Source organism: Furipterus horrens, unplaced genomic scaffold (genome assembly GCF_987537825.1).
Source record: "Furipterus horrens unplaced genomic scaffold, mFurHor1.1.pri manual_scaffold_11, whole genome shotgun sequence".
In the NCBI taxonomy this organism is placed as follows: Eukaryota; Metazoa; Chordata; class Mammalia; order Chiroptera; family Furipteridae; genus Furipterus; species Furipterus horrens.
Genome location: NW_028327181.1, coordinates 77,485,932 through 77,505,935, shown reverse-complemented (window position 1 = coordinate 77,505,935; position 20,004 = coordinate 77,485,932). Strand labels below are relative to the sequence as shown.

The 20,004-nt window shown below is 41.9% G+C and overlaps 1 non-coding gene and 1 pseudogene across 1 annotated transcript; both read right to left on the bottom strand.

Annotated features, from left to right (window-relative positions):
• Positions 1-12,297: 12,297 nt before the first annotated feature.
• Positions 12,298-12,706, bottom strand: LOC149998347 (small ribosomal subunit protein eS19 pseudogene; annotated as a pseudogene).
• Positions 12,707-19,488: 6,782 nt separating this feature from the next.
• Positions 19,489-19,594, bottom strand: LOC149998346 (U6 spliceosomal RNA). The gene has a single exon (XR_016507384.1). It is a non-coding gene; the product is annotated as a U6 spliceosomal RNA (small nuclear RNA).
• Positions 19,595-20,004: the final 410 nt, after the last annotated feature.

Sequence of the window (20,004 nt, the reverse complement as noted above, 5' to 3'; positions counted from 1 at the left end):
TTTCCCGCACTAAAATATGTTCCCAGAAATTAGAAATAATGAGTCTTCTACTTGTCTGCTTCATTTGCCTCTAGTTACTTTACAAATATTTGCCAGACAAATGTGTGATTAAATGACTCACCTGGACATGGTAGGCAGCACTCTACTTCCTGTCCAGAGACTGGTTTGCCTTGGGGGAAGGCACATGCTACTTCTCCAGGTTACTTAATAGACCCTGCAAAGGATCCTGACCCTGGGCAACCCTGGAAGAGAGCTGAGGAGGGCTCCCCTAACAGTGCCTGAGCTGTTGACCAAAAATAACAGATGCTCGTTCACAAATCAATTTGCACATCATTTGCATGTTTCTTTGAATATAATTTGCATCTTGCTCCTTTAAAGTTGAAGGCACAGATTTCCCCTCCCCTGCCTTTTCCACCTCTGCCTCTCTCCCCTTTCTTGGCTCACTCTCTGGGGGAACACCCACCTGTTGGGTCCACATTTGCTTAGTCAGGTTCCCCAGGGCCAACAAAAAACTTATGAAACCTCTTCATGGACAGATGCAAAAAAAAGGAATAGAAGAAAAACAGAAAAAAAAAAAAAAAAAAAAAAAGGCATGCCCCTTGCATTCTGCCCAATCCTTGTGGTCAAGATCAAGGCCTTTGGTGTCTCACACACTTAGGTGTCAGCATGGCCTCTGCCATTCCACACACTACACAATCTTGAGCAATTTATTTAATCTCTCTGGCCCTCAGTCGCCTCATCTGTGAAATGGGGGTAATGATATTTACCTCATGAAATTACTGCGATGAGTCAACTAGAAAATCTATTCAAGTGCCAGGCAATTTGGTAGGCACTCAAGAAATGGTAACTGTGAGCTCACTATCGCGCATGGTTTTTCTGAATTAGCTGTCACCAGGGCAGAACTTCTAGCTCTGCTGTCAGTCTCTTAGCTGCTCTCTCTTTCCTTTTTGAAGCTCTCTTTTCTTGCCTTTGAGTTGCCACTATCTTCCGGTTTTCCCCCCACCTTGCTGGCCACTCCTTAGTCTGATTCCTTCTCTGTTCTACCTCTAAAGTTTGAAGGGCCCCAGGGCTTGGAAACAAGACCACTCATCTTTTTTTTCTTGGGCACCCATGGCTTTCACCACTAAACCCATGCCATTATTCTCCAGCTTGGAAACTTATAACAACACGTACATGCTCTCTCTCTCTGCTTGGATGTCTATAAGGCATCTTAAAATTAACCTTGTGATTTCAAATCCTTTTCCTCTCCCTGGCTTCCCTACTTCAGTAAATGGTACTGTGATTTACCCAGTTGCTTAAATCCAAAATCTATGTAAGTCTTTGATTCCTCTCTCCCTCACCCTCTGTATTGGTTATCTATTGCTGCATAACATATTACTCCCAAAACTTAGTGTTTTAAAACAATGAGCATTGGTTATCTCACTGATACATGCTTCTCTGGGTCAGGAATTCAGAAGTGAGTTGACTGGGCTCAGCGTCTCTCATTAGGTTGCAGTCAGGATGTCAGCGAGGGTGCAGTCATTTAAAAGTCTGGCCTGGGCTGGAGGATCTGCTTCCAAGGGGCCGCATTCACATGCCTGTTAAGTTAGTGCTGGTGGTTGGCAGGAAGCCTAAATTCCTTGCCATGTGGGCATCATAGAGCTCTTGAGGGTCCTCATAATATGGCAGCTGGCTTCCCCTGGAGTGAATAATCTAAGAGACAGAGACAGAGACAGAGAGTGAGCCAAGAGGAAGCTGCAATGCCTTTTCTGATCTTGGGTTGAGAGTCACACACTGTTACTTCTGTTGTACGTATTCTGTTTGTTAGAAATAAGTCATGAAGCCCAGCCTGCATTCAGGGGGAGGAAAATTAAGTTCCATGTTTTGAAGGGAGGAATATCAAATAATTTGTGGTTATACTTAAAAACCATTGCCTAATATGACTTGCCCTACCTATTTCCACTGCCACCATCCCAGTCCGAGCCACCCTCCCTGCTCACCTGTGCTATGGCAGTGGCCTCTGGACTGTCTTGCTCTGACTCTTGCCTGTCCACAATCCACTCTCCACAAAGCAGCTGGGATGGCCGTGGGTCAATGTAAGTCAGATATGGGGGCTTCTATTTAATTGTGATGAATTGCATCTCCTTTTTCTTTTAAGATCCCACTAAAATGTTAGTAAAGAAAGAAGAAAGGCATAAATCCACAAGGACAAAGAAAATGATATTTCAGCGGCTAAAGGAGTTCAGCAATGTTTTAGAAGATTGGAAGTGGATTGGGGAAGAGTCATAGACTTAGCTACCAGGACAGAGGAAGACAGACAATAACAGAGGGAAAGGGATTTGGAGGCACCAGAGAGGCAGAGGGGCAGAGGTGAGGTGTGGAGTAGAAGAATAGTTAACCCCTCCACCGTTGCCCTGCACAGAAAGGCAGAAACAAGATTCCTAACTACTCCAGGCAGGAGACGAGAAGTTTCTTACCTGGAGAAACTGAAAGGCTCCAAAGAAAAATTCCATGTATTAACATTTGGAGGGTGTCCAGTGAAACAGCTGGCTCTTTGCCCGATGACTAAAAAGCAAAATCCACCAGTAAAAAAGCCTCACTCATGCCTATGGAACTTCCCAGTCTGCTTTTTAATGCTTTTCCCTTAAATGCAAATGGCTGAGCAAGGATCACCTGACAAATGAAGAAAACTCCTGCATCAGTTCCAGTCCTCTGGGAAACAGACACCAAATGAAGTAGGAGAGCCTGAGATTTATTGGGGGGTAATGCTTGTGAAGAGTAAAGAGAAGAGGGTACAGGAGTAGACATGGAGAGTCTTCAGACTAAGATGTACGACCCATAAGTGAGAAAGAAGAGGGGAAGGAAGGAGGGTCAGGTAGGAAGAGTCAGACTGTGGTGAGTGCCAGGAGGGTCTCAGCCAGTTTCAGAGCAAAGCTTGTCCACTAGAGGAGCCTGCTGGACTGAAATGTCCGCACTGCCCCCCACCCGCACCCAACCATGCTCAGTAAATGCCCGGAGTTGCCTGGGGTGAGTGTGTCCCTCAGTTCAAATTCTCCTAAGAGTCTACCCAGAAGAGAAATGTGCGGGAAAAAAGTATAGAATATGTAGGTGGATTAGTTCAGTAGGTACACTATTCGACTAAGAGGAGTCCTAGAAATAGAAGACAGCAATGAAGAGGGCAGGAAATTGAAAAAAAATTAATACAAGAAAATATCAGACTTGAGGGACATGAATCTCCAAAATGAATGATCTGAACTTCTGCTTTGTCCAAGATGGAATAACGGAATGCATTTACCACCCCATCTGAAACAAGTGAAAAAACAGACAAAATATATGAAATGATGGGGTTCAGATATCAGAAACCAGGCAGCACAGGGCAACGCTCCCTGAGAGCAGAGAAACAAAGCCCTGTGTGCTGCAGCTGCCCAGCTTACAGCCTGGAGGGAGTTTCTAGGCCACAGCACAGGAGGGGTAATTCAGAGCCCAGTGGTCTACCCGAGTTTTAGTAAATCTATACAGTTGTGCAACCGAGATGCTAGATTTAAACTCGATCATATAGATAATCACAATCAACCCACATGGTCTAGGCAACCCAATTAAATGGCAGATATGTGGAATTTAATGAACAAAATAAACCAATGAACAAAATAGAACCAGAGGCATGGATACATGGGAAAGACTGACAAATGTCAGGGGGGAAGGGGTGGGGGAACTGGATGAAAGAAGGTGAAGGGATTAGCTAAAGAACTTGTGTACATGACCCATGGACACAGACAAGAATGTGGTGAAGGCCAGGAGAAGGGGGGGGGGCGGGTGCTGGGTGGAGGTGGGCAAAGGTGGGGAAAATGGGGTACATCTGTAATAGTGTCAACAATAAAAAGTTTTTTTGAACTGGAAGATAAAGTCCTGGCTGGTGTGGCTCAGTGGCCTGCAAACCAAAAGGACGCCGGCACACACCTGGGTTGCTGCCAGGTCCCAAGTTGGGGGTGTGAGAGAGGCAACTGATGGATGTATCTCCCACACATCGACGTTTCTCTCCCTCTCTTTCTCTCTCCTTTCCCCTCTTTCTAAAAATAAATAAATAAAATCTTTTTAAGAAGGCAGATAAAAAGGGAAGACCCAGCTATATGCCATTTGCAAGAAGTCCAATTATTTTCTTTATTTCTTTTTTAAAATCATGTATTTGTTTTTCCTTTAAATAAAAAAAGTACACTAAATGTAAGCCCATTTAAAGTCTAAAGTTCTCATGAACTGATATGGCTGCATTTTGCTGGACCAGGACTGAGAGCTTGACCTTGGCTCTGTTGACATTTTGGGCTGGATCATTCTGTCTGGTACTCTCCTGTGGATTGTAGGATGTTCAATAGCAGCCGTTGCTCTTGATCCACTAGATCCCAGTTGCACCCTCTCCTGGTCCTAACAACCAAAAATGTCCCCAGATAGTCCCTGGTTCAAGATCACCCCCGGGGGTGAGAGCTGCTGCCTGGCAGGAAAAACAAGGCCAAACACTAGCAGTCTCACGTAGTCCTTAAATTGCTGCCAAGCTGAATTTCGGTCACATCACCAAAAATGTTTACTGCAGCATCAGTGCTGTGCTAGTTGCCCCCGAAGAAGGGCTGCCGAGAATGTCCTAGGATGCACCAGTCTTCCCCTTTCACAGAGCTCATGCCATCAGGGCTGGGCCTCCACCTCAGAGATGACCCTTGGCTTAAATCCAACATGAAGCCCACTTTAACAATAAAGATACAAGTAGTTAAAAGGAAAAAGATATACCATGTTAATACAGATCAAAAGAGTGCTAGAGTGGTTACATTAATATAGGTTATGTCATGCTAACACTGGTCAAAAGGGTTCTATTAACATCAGACAAAATAGCCCTGACTGGTGTTGCTCAGTGGTTTGGGCCTCGTCTCCCACGAGATGAAAAGTTACCCATTGGATTCACTGTCAGGGCACATGCCTAGGCTGCAGGTCAGGTCCCTGGCTGGGTGCATGTGAGGGGCAACTGATCAATGTTCCTTTACCTCTCTTTCTCCTTCCCTTCTCCAAAGTAGACAAAAGGGATTTCAGAGCAAAGACTATTACAAAGGGTAAAGAGGATCATTTCATGACAATGGGTCATTTCAAAGAGGACATAATTCTGAAGGTCTATTCACCTAATAACAAAGCATCAAAATACATAAAGCAAAAACTAAGAACTGCAAGGAAAAACAGACATATTTACAGGTATAGTCAGAGATTTTTAACTCCCCTCTCTCAGTAAGTGACAAAAGAAGTGGATAGAAAATCAGTAAGCGTATAGAAGACTTGACCAAAACTATTAACTATATTTATATCATATAATATATAACTATTAACTATACTTAACTATATATAACTATTATATAGAGTACATTTTTCAATGTACACTGTTATATTACTTGTGAATAATGATGATAATGTCTTCCTTTTTAAATCCTGTACCTGTTACATAATTTTCTTGCTTTATTACATTGACTAGAACTTCTGGCACAGTGTTAAATAGTGGGGATAGAGACATCCTTGTCTTGTTTTCTGTCTCAGAGGAAAGCTTTCAATATTTTAGAATTTACTCAATTAAGGAAATTTTCTTCTCTTCTTGCTTAGCTAAGAGTTTTCTTTGTTTTTCAAGATTTCATTTATTTTCAGAGGGAGGGGAAAGGAGGAAGAAAGAGAGGGAAAGAAACATCAATGTGTGGTTGCCTCTCACACATCCCCCAGCCGGGGACCCACCCCATAACCAAGGTAAGTGTCCTGACTGGGAATCAAACCAGTGACCATTTTGTTTGCAGGTCGGCACTCAGTCCATTGAGCCACACCAGTCAGGGTTGTTTTTTAAAAGTTAGGAATTGCTGTCAAATTTTTTCAAATTCTTCTTCTGCATCTATTGAAATAATCATATGGGCTTTGTGCTTTATTCTGGTAAAGAGATGAATAACACTGTTTGATTTTCTAATGTTAAATCAATTTTGCATTCCTGGAATAAACCCAACTTGGTAGTCATTTTTTAAAATACATATTATTGCACTAGATTTGCTAATGTTTTGTTTAGATTTTTTCCATGTTTTGTTCATGACAGAGACTGACTTATAATTCTCTTTTCTTTGTATTATCCTTATCGTGTTTCAATATCAAGGTTATAATGGCCTCATACAATGAATTGAGGAGAGTTTATTGTATAAGTTTTGTATCTCATTCTTAAATATTTGGAAGAATTTACTAGTGAAGCCATTTGGGTCTGGAGTTTTCTTTGTAAATAGGCTTTCAATTACTGATTCAATTTTCTTTCTTTTTAAAATTACTTGTTTGTTTGTTTTGTTTATTTTTAGAGAGAGGGGAAAGGAGAAAGAGAGGGAGAGAAACATCATTGTGTGGTTGCCTCTCATTCGCGCCCCCAGCTGGGGACCTGAGGTGCAACCTAGTCATGTGCCCTGACTGGGAATCGAACCAGCAACATTTGGTTCGCAGGCTGACGCTCAATCCACTGAGCCACAGCAGCCAGGGCTTGATTCAATTTTCTTAATGGATATGGCACTAGTCAGATTTTTAATTTACTCTTGGGTCAGTTTTGGTTAGTTGTGGTTTTAAAAGAATTTTCCCACTTCTAAATTTGCAGATTTATTAACATATAGTAATTAATAGTATCCTCTGATTATTTTAAAAAACTTTTTAATGAATGTATAACATGCATACTATAAAGTACACAAATTTACAGCTTGGTGCATTTTTCCATAGTTATATGGTGTAACCACTCCCAGATTAAGATATAGAATATTTCTAGTCCAGGAGGTTGCCCCATGCCCCTCCACACAGGTAACCAATGTTTCTGACTTTATCACCATAGATTTGTTTTGTCTTTTTTTTTTTTTTGCTTATTATTGAACTTCATATTAATGGAATTATACGGTCCATAGTCTTTTGTATCTGGTTTCTTTCACTCAACATTATGTCTGAGAGATTCATTCATATTGTCACAGTAGCAGTATTTCATTAATTTTCATTATTGTACAGAATTCCATTGTATTACTATAACATAATAATTTATCCATTCTACTCTTGATGAACATCTGGTTTATTCCAGTTTTTGGTGGGGCATTTTTTTTCTATGAAATGAACATTCATATTTCTTGTGTATGTACCTAGGGGTGGAGTTGCTAGATTGTAAGGTAGGCTATGTTTATCTTTCATAGAAACTCCTATCTTTCATAGGAGTTTTTTGGACTGACTATACCAATTTATATTCCCATCATAAATGTTCTGTTTTAAAAATTTTAGCCATACTTGTAGATGTGCATTGGTATCTCATTGTGGTTGTTATTTGCATTTTCTTGATCCCTAGTGATTTGCACACTTTTTCATATGTATTTGTTGGATAGTTGGATACTCTCTAAAGGAAAGTGTGTTCAAGTGTTTTGCTTATTTTTTTAAATTGGATTTCTGAACTATTTTTATTCATTTGTAGTAGTTGTTTATGTATTTTACAATTTGCTTTTCAACTTTATGGCATCTTTTGATGAAGAGGTTTTTAATTTTAACGAGTCAAAGATATCAATCTTTTACCTTGCGTCTGGTGCTTATTGCGTCTGGATTAAGAAATCTTTGTCTACCCAAAGACCATGAAAATATCCTTGCATGACTTTTTCTAGAAGCTTTGTTTTTATTTTTCACACTTAAATCTATGAGCTATCTCAAATTAATTTTGGGGCATGTTTGAGATAAGAGCCACAATTCCATTTTTCTTCTATGTGGATATCCAATTATTCTAGCATTATTTATTGAAAAGCACCATTATTTCCCCTCTGAATTGAGGCTTTATTGTAAATCAGGTGATGGTATGTGTATAGGTCTGTTACTGAACTCTGTTCTGCACCAGTGGTCTATTTGCCTATCCTTATACAAGAGTAGTTTATATATTTATAAATATATATACATATATCTTTTAGAAAAAGTCTTGCTATCTGGTAGTGTATGTCTTTCCACTTTGCTCTTTTTCAAGGTTTTTTGGATAATCTAGTTCCTCTGCATTTTCACATAAATTTTAGAATCAGCCCTGGTTGGTGTGGCTCAGTGAGTTGAGTGCCAGCCTGTGAACTAAGGGGTTGCGGGCCAGGTCCCCAGACCCCCCCTGGGAACATGAGAGAGGCAACCAATCGCTGTTTTTCTCACACATCATGTTTCTCTCCCTCTTTTTCTCCTCTTTTCCACTCTCTCTAAAAATAAATAAATGAAATCTTTAAAAATATATTCAACTGTGATTGGAGATACATCTACTTCTCCTTTAATTCTGTCAGTTTTTGCTTTTTATATTTTGAGGTTATATTATTAAATGCATATAAACTTAGAACTGTTATGTATTCCTATTGGATTAACCCTTGTATCATCATAGAATGTCTCTCTTTGTTTTTAGTAATACTTTTTGACATAAAGTTTATTTTTTCTAATATAACCACACCACCTTTATTTTGGTTAGTGCTTGCATTGTATCTTTTTTCATCCTTTAATTTTAACTTTTTGTGTTCTATTTAATACGTGTCTCTTGTAAACAATATATAATTGGATGATTTAATAAAGTCTGACATCTTTTTCTTTTAACTGGAGCATTTAGCCTACTTACATTTCATGTGAATACTAATATAGTTAGGTTTGAATCTCCCATATTCTATTTGTTTCCTGCCTGCTCAGTATTCCCACTGGCAAAGGTCTCTGATTGCAGTGTGAAGATTTGGTTGAAGGAACAATTTTTGTCTGGTCATCAAAGAAACACGTGGTCTTGTATTATCCTGATGGAAGATTATGTGTTTTCTGTTGACTAATTCTGCATTAGTCAACAGAAAAGTACTGCTTTCAGTTGCTCAAGTGCTGCTTTCAGTTGGTCTAATGGGGACCAGTACTTGCTGAAATTAGTAATTTGGTTTTCTGAAAGAAACTTATAATAGAGGACTCTCTTCCAATCCCACCATATACATAATGTCACCCTTTTTGGATGAAGACTGGCCTTTGGTGTGGTTGGTGGTGGTTCACTTCACTTGCCCCACAATCTCTCTTCTGCTCCACATTATTGTAAAGTGTCAATTTGTCACCGCCTGTCACAATGGAACATTTTTATTACATTAAAGTAAAGAATTTCATGCAGAAATATGGTCAAGGAGATTTATTTTGGTTAACTTATGTGGAACCCAAACACCAAACAATTAGCATAACCAAGCTGGCGTATATGATTTTCAACTCTTGATTTGGATACTTTGAGTATGTTGGCTGTCTCCTGTGTGGCAGAATGTTGATTGTTCTCAACTTCAGTTTGATTGCTCTCCACTTCAACCAGTCTACCTGATCATGAAGCAGCATCCGGCGAGAACTCTTCAGCACAAAACCTCGCAAACCACTTTTGACACATTTGATCAGTCACAGCACCTTCTCCATACTCTGCACAAATCTTTTTTTAAGTATATTTTATTGATTATGTTGTTACAGTAGTTTCAATTTTTTTCTTCTTTGCTTTCCTCTGCCCAGTACCGCCATTCCCTCCAGCAATCCCACCCCACTTAGTTCATGTCCATGGGTCATGCATATAAGTTCTTTGGCTTCACCCTTTCCTATATTATTCTTAACTTCCCCCTGTCTATTTTGTGCTTCTTAACCCCTGCACCATTTCCCCATTTGTCCCCCTCCACGCTCCCAGCTGATAACCCTCCAAATGATCCCCATACCTATGATTCTGTTCCTATGTATTTCAGAGCTTTAATTGCTATTATGAATTAAATAATTTTTCTAACATTTTAAAAGTGGATTTTGTTGCTAAAAAGGAAAGCTATTGATTAATCTATATTTTTATTTTAACTGGCCATTTTATTAAACTTGCTGATAAGATCTATAAGGCTTCAGTTAAATCTTTGACTTTTCTAAGTAGATAATAATATGATCTTCATGTAGTGATGATTTTGCTCTTTTTGCCAATATCTATATCTCATTTCTCTTTTCACATTAACTCTTTTGTTTTATTTAATTATTGCTTCTTTTTGTTTACCTTTGTATAGCTTTATTGACTAATTGACAAGACATAAACTACACACATTTAAACTGTACAATTTGAAAGGTTTTCACATATGAATATGCCGTGAAACCATCACTATGCCAAGTAATGAACCTCTCTGTCACCCCCCCAAGGCCTCCTTGTGTCCTTTTTTCATCTCTTGCTCCTGCTCCTCTCCACTTCCTCCCCTCTAGGCAACAACCAATGTGTTGTTATCTTTTGCTAAGGATAAGTTTGCATTGTTAATAGATACTATATATATGTAGAGGAAATCTTACAGTGTATACTTTTACTTTTTTTTCAATTTTCAAATATTAATGTAATGTAATAAATGTAGTTTGCTGAAAACAAATCAATAATGCTGAAGTTAGTAACAAAAAGACTGTCCCTCCTGGCCATTTCTAGATTCAACTTTATGATACCAATCATAACTTTATGATACCAATACAGAAGATGCTTGTTCACAAACATAGAACATGTAAAATTGTCTTTAAAAACTTCAAGTCCTAGTCAAGGAACATGTATGAATGACCTACAGACATGGACAACAGGGTGGGAGCAGGGCGGGGGGCTGGGTGGAGGAAGGCAAAGGGGGAAAAATTGGGACAACTGTAATAAAATAACAATAAAAAATTTTTTTAATTCAAGTCTTTATTGACTAGTTCAAAATAATCTCACTTCATATGCATTACCCAGCCAACCTTCACTCCTCAAATGTCAATTTTAATTCATTGCCTCTGTATACTCTTTTCTGTCTGCCTTCCTTCATTTAATATAATCATTTTGAGACTCAGCTATACTGTGTGTATCAGCCATTCATTGATTTTTATCATTAAGTAGTATTCCATTGTATGAATATGTTATAATTTGTTTATTTATTCACTGTTGAAGGACATTTGGGTTTTTAGGTCTTGGCTATTACAAATAAAGCTGCTATAAATATTTACATATACAAATTTTTGTATGGTTATACGCTTTCATTTCTCTTGGGTAAATAATAACTTGTGAGGGGAGTTGCTGGTTAAAGGGTAGCTGTCTGTATAACATTTAAAGACATTTGCAAACTGATTTCCAAAGTGGTTGTACTATTTTACATTTCCAGTAGCAGTGTGTGAGTTCCACTTGTTCCACATTCTCACTAACACTTGCTACTGTCATTAAAAAGAAAAGTTCACTCTTCTAATAGTTATACCTAATTGTGGTTTTAATTTGCATTTCCCCAATGACTGATAATGAGTATCTTCCCATATGCTTGTTTGCCATCTGTATATCTTCTTTGTTGAAGTGTCTGTTCAAATCTTTTGCTCATTTTAAAAATTGGGTTATCTGTTTTCTTATTATTGAGTTTTGAATGTTTTTTAAATATATTCTGGATAAAAGTCCTTTACCACATATGTGCTTTGCAAATACTCTTTCCCAGTTGGTGGCTTATCTTTTTGTTCCTTTAATTGTCTTTCAAATAGCAAAAATCCTTAATTTTGATGAATTCCACTTTTTCAATTTTTTTCTTTTAAGGTGTTGTATCTAAGAAATCTTTGCTTAACCCAAGGTCACAAAGATTTTCTCCTGTTTTCTTCTAGAAATTTTATATTTTTAGGTTTATGTTTAGGTCTAGGATCCACCTTAAGTTAATTTTAAAAATAATAATTTATTTATTTGTTTGTTTATTTATTTTTAGAGAGAGGGGAAAGAAGAAAGAGAGGGAGAGAAACATCACTGTGTGGTTGCCTCTTACTCGCGCCCCCAACTGGGGACCTGATGTGCAACTTAGTGATGTGCCCTGACACTTAGTTCACAGGCCGATGCTCAGTCCACTGAGCCACAGCTTTGAGTTAATTTTTATATGGTATTTTATTATGTATATGGATGTCTATTTATTTCAAGGTATTTTTTGAAAAGTCTACCTTTTTCTCACTAGACTGACTTTACATCTTTGTTGAAAATCAATTAACTATATACATGTGGATCTATTTATATACTTTCTGTTCTCTTCCCTTGCTCTACTTGCCAACAGACTCTGTCTTTATTGCTGTATTTTTCTATTAATCTTGAAGTTAAGTAGTGTAAATCCTCAACTTGGCTTTCCTTCCTTCCTTCCTTCCTTCCTTCCTTCCTTCCTTCCTTCCTTCCTTCCTTCCTTTCCTCCTTCCTTCCTTCCTCCCTTGCTCCCTCTTCTTTCCTTTTCTTTTCTTTTCTCTTTTTTTCCCTCCCTCCCTCTCCCTCTCCCTCTCTCTCTCTGAATGAGGCAATTTATTAATCTAGCATTTGTTCTAATGCTTCTCATTGGCACTTGCCACCTGTCTGACAATTCTGTCCAGATCTTTCTGTCCCTGAGGTGATGCAACCCCCATTTTGGTCCTTGTCCACAATTTTCAGCCCTTCCAGAACTTGGAGGACTCCGTGGGCCATGCTCTCGGAGGCTTAACTGAAGTGGTTGAATGTGACGCTGTCTCTCTTATGTCCCCCATACATCTTGGTCATGGGAGGCGCAGTGCCAGGCTGTGCAATCAGTTCAGGTGTAGAACCAGTTATCATTGTAGGGAGCAAGCCCTTTATGCTTGGCCAGCTTGATGGTGTCCACCCATTCAGGGACTTGTGGCTTCCCTGACACTTTGAGGAAGGCTGCCAGAGCCCTGATGAATGCCTGCTGGTTCCCATCTTTACAGTAAGTCCAGGCATGGCGCAGCCTCCCACTGCCAGCCAGGGGGAAGGGCCCTGCATCCCCCTTCTCTTTCAGAGTTGTTTTGGCTGTTCTAAGTCTACTGAATTTCCATAAGAATTTCAGAATCAGCTTTTTAATTTCCAAACAAACAAACAAAAAACGCTGCTGGGAATTTGACTTGTGTTGAATTTAAAGATCAATTTGGAGAGAATTGACATCTGAACAGCATTGAGTCTTCTGACCTAAGAGCATGGAACATCTCCAAATTTATTGAGTCTTCTTTAATTTCTCTAAGCAGTGTTTTGTAGTTTCCATTGAACAGTCTCGTATATACTTTGTCAGACTTAGCCCTTAGTAGTTCATATGTTTTTATGCTACTGTACCTGGTATTATTTTTAAATTTCAATTTCTATTTATTCATTGTTAATATATAAAAAATATAATTGACTTTGCAGATTGGTCTAATACCTTACAATCTTGCTAAACTCACCTAGCAGTTCTAACTATTTTCTAATATTCCATCATTTTCTACATAGAAATCCATGATACCTGTAAATAAAGACAGTTTTACTTCTTGTTTTCAATTCTGAATGCCCTTTTCTCCTTGCTTTGGTACACTGGCTAGAATCTCCAGTACAATGTTGAAGAAGGATGATGAGGGTGATATCCTTGCCTTGTTCCTGATGTCACCAAGGAAATCTAAGGTTCTTTTAGGAAAATTCACTTGTAGTGGTTGCTTCTATGGGGACATGGATTTCTCTTCTCTTTTGGGTTTTGCCATCAATACAACTTAGTCTGCTTTAAAACTCCAGTATATTTTTTCTCTGTCATTTCAAAGAGATTTTTGAAGATGGAGTGGTTAACATATGTGCTAAGGTGACTTCCTTGCATCAGAAATCCAGTGTTAAAGTTTTGCAAGGCAAAAAACAGAGGGTAGAACATTAAGATGATCTGATAAAGCACAGACTCTGGACTGCAAAGGAAGAGCATGAAGACAGAAGGGAGCTGATGGATGGAGAAAGCGTTTCAAGGGGACTGAAGGATAGTGGACTGAGGACAAATTCAACAAAAGGAGCAGAGGTGAGGTCAAAGAAGAAAATGGGAACATGTACAGGTGGTGACAATATCTGGGATGGAAGCAAGGATGTGGGCAGAGGAAAAAGTAATTAGACATGTGAAGGTTGTAGAGCAGAGAGCTGGGACTTTAGAATTACCCAGGCTGCACTAGGAATCAGGATGCCAAAAGGCTTCAACAAATGAGAGGCAGTGCCAGGAAGGCAATGGACTACACTAATGAGCCGGGACAGAGGGTGGCACAGGTGAATGGAGCAGGGGCTTTGGCAAGAACGTGAAAGAGTGATGTTCTGGTTGCAGCAGTAGGGAGCTGGGAAGGTCCTGCTCCATTTCCTGACCCTGGCCCCACTTTCAGACACTGAAATTGGGGTGAGGTAGAGTAGGTCACTGCCCCGAGAAGGGGTGACAGGGAAACAATGACCCAGGGAAAGTGTAAGACTCTTTCTTCCCAGTTTTTGGGTCCCAGCTCCCCTACTTCAGGTTACACTGGGATTGGAAGTCAGCCCCTGGCCACAGCCCAGAGCCCAGGGACTGAAGGGCCAAGTGTGGCCAGTGCCCAGAGGTAGACAACTGCAGGGTCTTTAGATTTCTTGGTCAAGTCACTTTGCTTTTCTGAGCCTCAGTTTTATCAGCTCTAGGATGGGATTTGCATACACACCAAAGAGTAAATTAAATAAAATAATGCCCTAAGTGCTTAAGAATGGCCCCAACTATGACGCTTTTGTATTCCTTAGGCTAGACTCTGACTCGCTGTCCCTCTCTCAGAAGCTCCTTGATTTTGGCCAGAGACTATTCCTCCCCTGACTCAGGCTGAATCTGCCCACCCCTTCAAAGTGAAAAAGCTGGAGTTCCACTCTTTGGGTCTCATCTGGGCCTAGAAGGCATTCCCTGAACCCTAGGCTCTTACAGTCTCCAATATTCTTGCATCAGATCCAGGGCTGGACCTGGACAGGAGGCTGGTCAGCCAGCAGTCTGTAACAGGACAAAGAGCAGAGACTGCAGGTGGCTTGGGAGAAAAGGGGCAGGAAGTGAAGCATGTATGTGCCTGTCATCAGCAACTCCAGGCCACTGGTGTGGCCTGGGCCAGACATGGGGGGTGGGGTGGGGGGCAGGAAGGGTCCTTGCTGATCTCACAGGGTTGGAGCAGGACTGCTCACCTGGGAGGCTGGCAGTGACAGAACATATGTTCAGCTTTCCTGGGCAAAGCATCTCCTCTCTGTGTTCTTCCTGTTTTATAGATCTAGAAGGAGGGAACACCAGAGTGGCTCTCCCAGGCTCCCACAGTCAGTAGGTAGGACTTCATGGGAGCAATTTTTGAGTGCTTTCTCTGGGCCTATGACCCATTCATGACCCATTCCCCTCTCAATATTTATCTTAGTCTCCAGTTTGGGAGACCAGGGGCTGGTTTCGGTTTTCTGTTAGCTCCCAACATTCAGAAGAGGCTCCTGTTTCTACTAGGTGCTCAATACAGTAGTCCCTTTCTATATCGCTGTTCACTTATTGTGGCCTCATTGTATCGTGGGATTTTAAAAAATATTATACTTAATTATTTATCACGAATTTTTTGCTGTATAGCAGGATTTTGCGGTATTGTATACGTATGTTGTTAAAGTTACGTAAGTTTAAGAGTGTAGAATATGTTTAAGAACATAAGTAGTATTTATAAAAGTATGGAAAAGGTTAATAAGGGAGTGGGAAAGGTTAATAAGGGACTGGGAACAGCTTATAAGTGTGTGGGAGGGGTTTATAAAGCCTTAAAATATATATAAATACTAAAATAAATGTAAGGTTCCTACTTCGCGGATTTTCACCTATCGCGGGGGCGTCTAGAACGTAATATCCGCGATAAGTGAGGGAATACTGTACTGTAAATACTTGTGCCCTGGCTGGTGTGGCTCAGTGGATTGAATGCCAGCCTGTGAACAGAAAGGTCACTGGTTTGATTCCCATTCAGGACACATGCCTGGGTTGCAGGCCAGGTCCCCAGTTGGGAGTGTGCGAGAGGCAACCAACCATGTGTCTCTCATACACTAATGTTTCTCTACCTTTCTTTTTCTCTTCCCCTCTCCCTAAAAAGTAAACAAATGAAATATTTAAAAAAAACATTAAAAATATATATTTATTAACTGTCAGATGAATGTCAGGCACTGTGCCAAGTGACTTATGTCTGGGCACCTTCTCATTAATCCTCCCAGCTCCATTTTACAGAAGAGGAGATGGGAACAAAGAGGCTAAGTGCTCAGGAAGAATGAGGCAGAGTGATGAGGTGCGAGAAGGGATCTGAATCCTCCTTCCAGGCCAATTAGCTTTATGTCCTCAGGCAAGTCACTTAACTTCTCTGAGCCTCAATTTTCTCACCTGAGACTGGTTGTCTCATGGGTTGGTGTGGGGCCCTGGAGGCCTGATCCAGAGTGGAGAAGGTGAGAGAGGGGTGATAGCTGGGGAGTCATTTCTTTGGAATGGAGCCTTGGCTCTTATCTGGGAGTTGGTGAGAGATGAAGGGGATGGATCCTGGGACAGACAGACTGGAGTTCTTATCTGACTTAACAAGCTGTGTGACCTTAGGGAAGGGGCCTACTTGTCCCTTTACTTCTTTAGTACTGAAACTTCACTTTCCACAACGATGAAAAGGGGAAAAGCGTACCTACTTCTTGGGCTTGTTGTAAGGATTTGGTGAGGCCGTGGTATAAAATACTCACAGCGGGTGCTTAATAAACAGTGTCCCCTTGTCGCCCTCACCAGCCTTTCCAGCAGAGTCTCTTCATATGCGACCACCAACTGGACCTTGGGCCCTTTAAGCAGGCAAGTCTCTAACACCTCTGCAAGGAATTCATTTCTCCTCTTGGTCTACCCTCCCCCAGCCACAAGAAGTGCCCCTGCCCGCAAATGTGGTCAGGGTGGCTGGTGGCTCCAAGAGGACTCCCCCTCACACCTGCCCCTCCCAGGGTGACTCCTGCCTGCCCACTGCTCCATGTTCTTTCTGAATCATGGCCCTTAGCCTCCATAGGCCCTTGCACCCCAGGCTTTGTAGCAGGGCATTCACCATTAACAGCTCCTTCGCCGATGCTAGCCTGACCTTGCCGTGTCTCTCTGCTGCCCTTCCCTTGTCAGCCCTCCACCCTGCTGGGCACACTGGTTGCAACATACCCAAAGCACATCTCTTGGCTGGGAACGCCCTTCCCCATCTTCTTCACCCAGCAAAGTCCTGCTTCCCATTCAAGCCTCACCTCAAATGTCAGTCACCTGTTCCATAAAGCTTTTCCAGACCCCTTTCCCCACAGGACTAATTGCTTGTTCCTTAGTGTTCCAGCCCAGGTGAGTGGGGGCTGGAATGGTGTCCACAGGTCATAGCTGTTCTGCTCCTGCTCCTCTGGGAAGAGGACAGACACTGCTGATCTCCTGTCCTGCCTTGCCCAGGCTGCCGGACACTTGCCCGGTGCCATCCAGGGTCCCCAGTACATGTCCCCAGCCTCTGTCTGGGCTCTGAGCCCCAGAGGTAGCAGGTGTGCCCCTCATCCAGCAGGAAGGCTCTGGCTCCACTCCACTTGGCGGTACGTGGAGCTATAGTACAGATGGGGATGTCGAAAATATCCGTGACATATTCCAAACTGGCCTACTTTCCTATCACGAGAAAGTCTGAGACTGAGACGGGTGGGGACAAGTGAGATGGGAGTTTGGGACCTGTTCCCACCTCCTTCTTCCTTCCGTTCAGTTGTTAGACAGAAGAGGGAGTTGCAGCCCCTCCCAGCAGTCTCCACCCTGTTCTGGCGCTGTGGATGGGGTGCTGGTGGGGAGGAGTGGGGTGCAGAGGGCCTGGGGAAGGTGGTGGTGGAACCAAAGATGGAGACCTTGGTCTTATCTTGGGAAGTTCCAGTCCCAGGAGGCAGGGCATTGGAGGTCACCTCACTGGACCTGGGGCTGAAGGCTTGGGGTCAAATCCTGGTTCAGCTGTGAAGCGTTGGCCAAGTTCCTTAACTTCTCTGGGCTGCAGTTTTCTCATCAGCAAAATGGGCTGCTCATAATCTTGCTTGCCCTCTTCAAAGGCTTGATTATGGGATTACTTTGACGATTATACAGCTCTGGGCCCTGCCTTATTAATCCAGTTCTCTGCTCCCAGCAGGCTTGGCAGGTCCTCCACCTTTAATCCTCGTTTAATGATCTCTGAGTAGGCCATCACCCACAGTCCTTCCCCAGTATCAGGCCTTCATCATCCCTCCTGCACTAGCAGGAAGTTCACCTGGAGCTAACTTCAGTCTCTCTTGCTGGCATTGAAACCTTGGGTGTTCTCTGGCTTGTCTCCTTAACATGAGGTGATCATTATTTTAGTTTCTCCCTTTTCAGGCAAAACATCCCCTCCTTCCCTTTTTCCTAAGGTGGGCAGGATCTTTGGGCCATTTTTCTAACTAATGAAACTGGCTCATTCCTTCTTTCAGGTTCCTTACCCAATTTTTTATTTTTCTAGGGGTAAGGAGAGGTGGGCAACCTCTGCCTCAGCTGGCACACCATGGGGAAATAACCAGCCAAATTGGGGAAAATAGTTTGCTATTGATTCACTAATCAGGGCAAAAACTGAAATAATGGTTCGTATTTCAAACACTTATTCAGATACCCTTAATCCAGCTATTTCACTTCTAGGAATTTATTCTACAGATATGCTCACATTGTGTGAAGTAAATTAACTACCAGGCTATCCCTTGCCCTGGGAAGTCTAAATACCCACCAACAAGTACTTTTCTATATGCTGAGGCAGAACAATCTCCAGTTCATATTGTGAGGTGTGTGTTTTACACTTCTCTCTGGGTAAGAGTACACAAAGAAAATGCTCATGAACACAGGAGCAAGCCTGAAAGACCCCAGAACCTGGGAATGGCAGATGCTACCGGGACTGGACCTGGCTGGCTGGGGACAGAGGCAGTGGTGGGGAAAGTGACTTTCTGTACTTTGAATAGCCCTGCCCTAGGGGTTCTGAGATAGGCTGCAGAAGTCAGGGGGTCCCACAGATTCCTTGTAGTTGATCATGTATATTCATTTGTCTAGGGAGAGGGTGCAAAGTTTTTGTCAGGACTACAAAGGGTTCAGGGTCCCCAAAAGACACATCGCCTATTGTAGGGAGTGGTTTTTGAGTGGAAGGATCTAGTGGGGCTTTAGAGCAGTGGGGAGCAGCAAATGTGTCTGATTTCTCTTGGGAGACAGCCCAGGGCCTAACACATGGAGAGGGGATTGTGGGAAGTAAGAGATTCCAGAGAGCAGGGGGTCCACTTAGGGGGCGATAAAAGTAATCTATGGGAAGAAAAACCAGAGGGCTTTTAAAAACTGTGTTTGGAGGAAGATCAAGGAAGGGAGGGCCTGGCCCTGGGGCAGACTGCAGGACATTAGCTGAAGATGGGGAGGTGAGCTCCTTAGTGCTAGATCACACATCCGCTGCCTGCTTGGGAAGCAGAAACCGGAAAGGGAGCCTCCCTTGGGGTGGAAGGCCGGCAGAGGAGGAGGCTGCAGGGGTGCGGTGTAGATCCAGAAAACTGCATCCTGGGGTTCAGTGAACATCTTCCCAGCCTTCAGTGCAGATGCTGGTGTCCCAGGGCATGAGGAAAGGCCATGACTCATGTAGGCACAAGCTCCTGTTTCCAAAGGAGGTAGACTCTGAAATCTGCCGTTGACTTGATGAACTCCCTAGGAAACTCCTACTTTCATTATTACTTTAAATTTTTTAATATTTTAATTTTTTAAAAATATGGAATGCTTCACGAATTTGTGTGTTATCCTCGTGCAGGGCCAGGCTAATCTTCTCTGTGTTGTTCCAGTTTCAGTCTGTGTGCTGCTGAAGGTAGCACTCATTGTTACTTTTAAAAATTGAGGTGAAATTCACATTACATAGAATTAAAGTGAACAACTCGCTGGCATTTAGTGCATTCACCCTGTTGTGCAACCACCAACTCTATCTAGTTCCAAAACATTTTCATCACCCCAAAAGGATATCTCATAGCATGAAGCAGTTGCTCCCCATTTCCCCTCCCATCCAGACAATTCTTTGTGGATTTACCTATTTGGAATATTTCATATAAACGGAATCATACAACATATGACCCTTTGAGTCTGGCTTCTTTCACTTACATAATGTTTTTTAAAGTATATTTCATTGATTATATTATTACGGTTGTCCCAGTTTTTTCCCTTTGCCCCTCTCCGCTCAGTACTTCCCTTCCCTCCAGCAATCCCCTCCTTAGTTCATGCCCATGGGTTG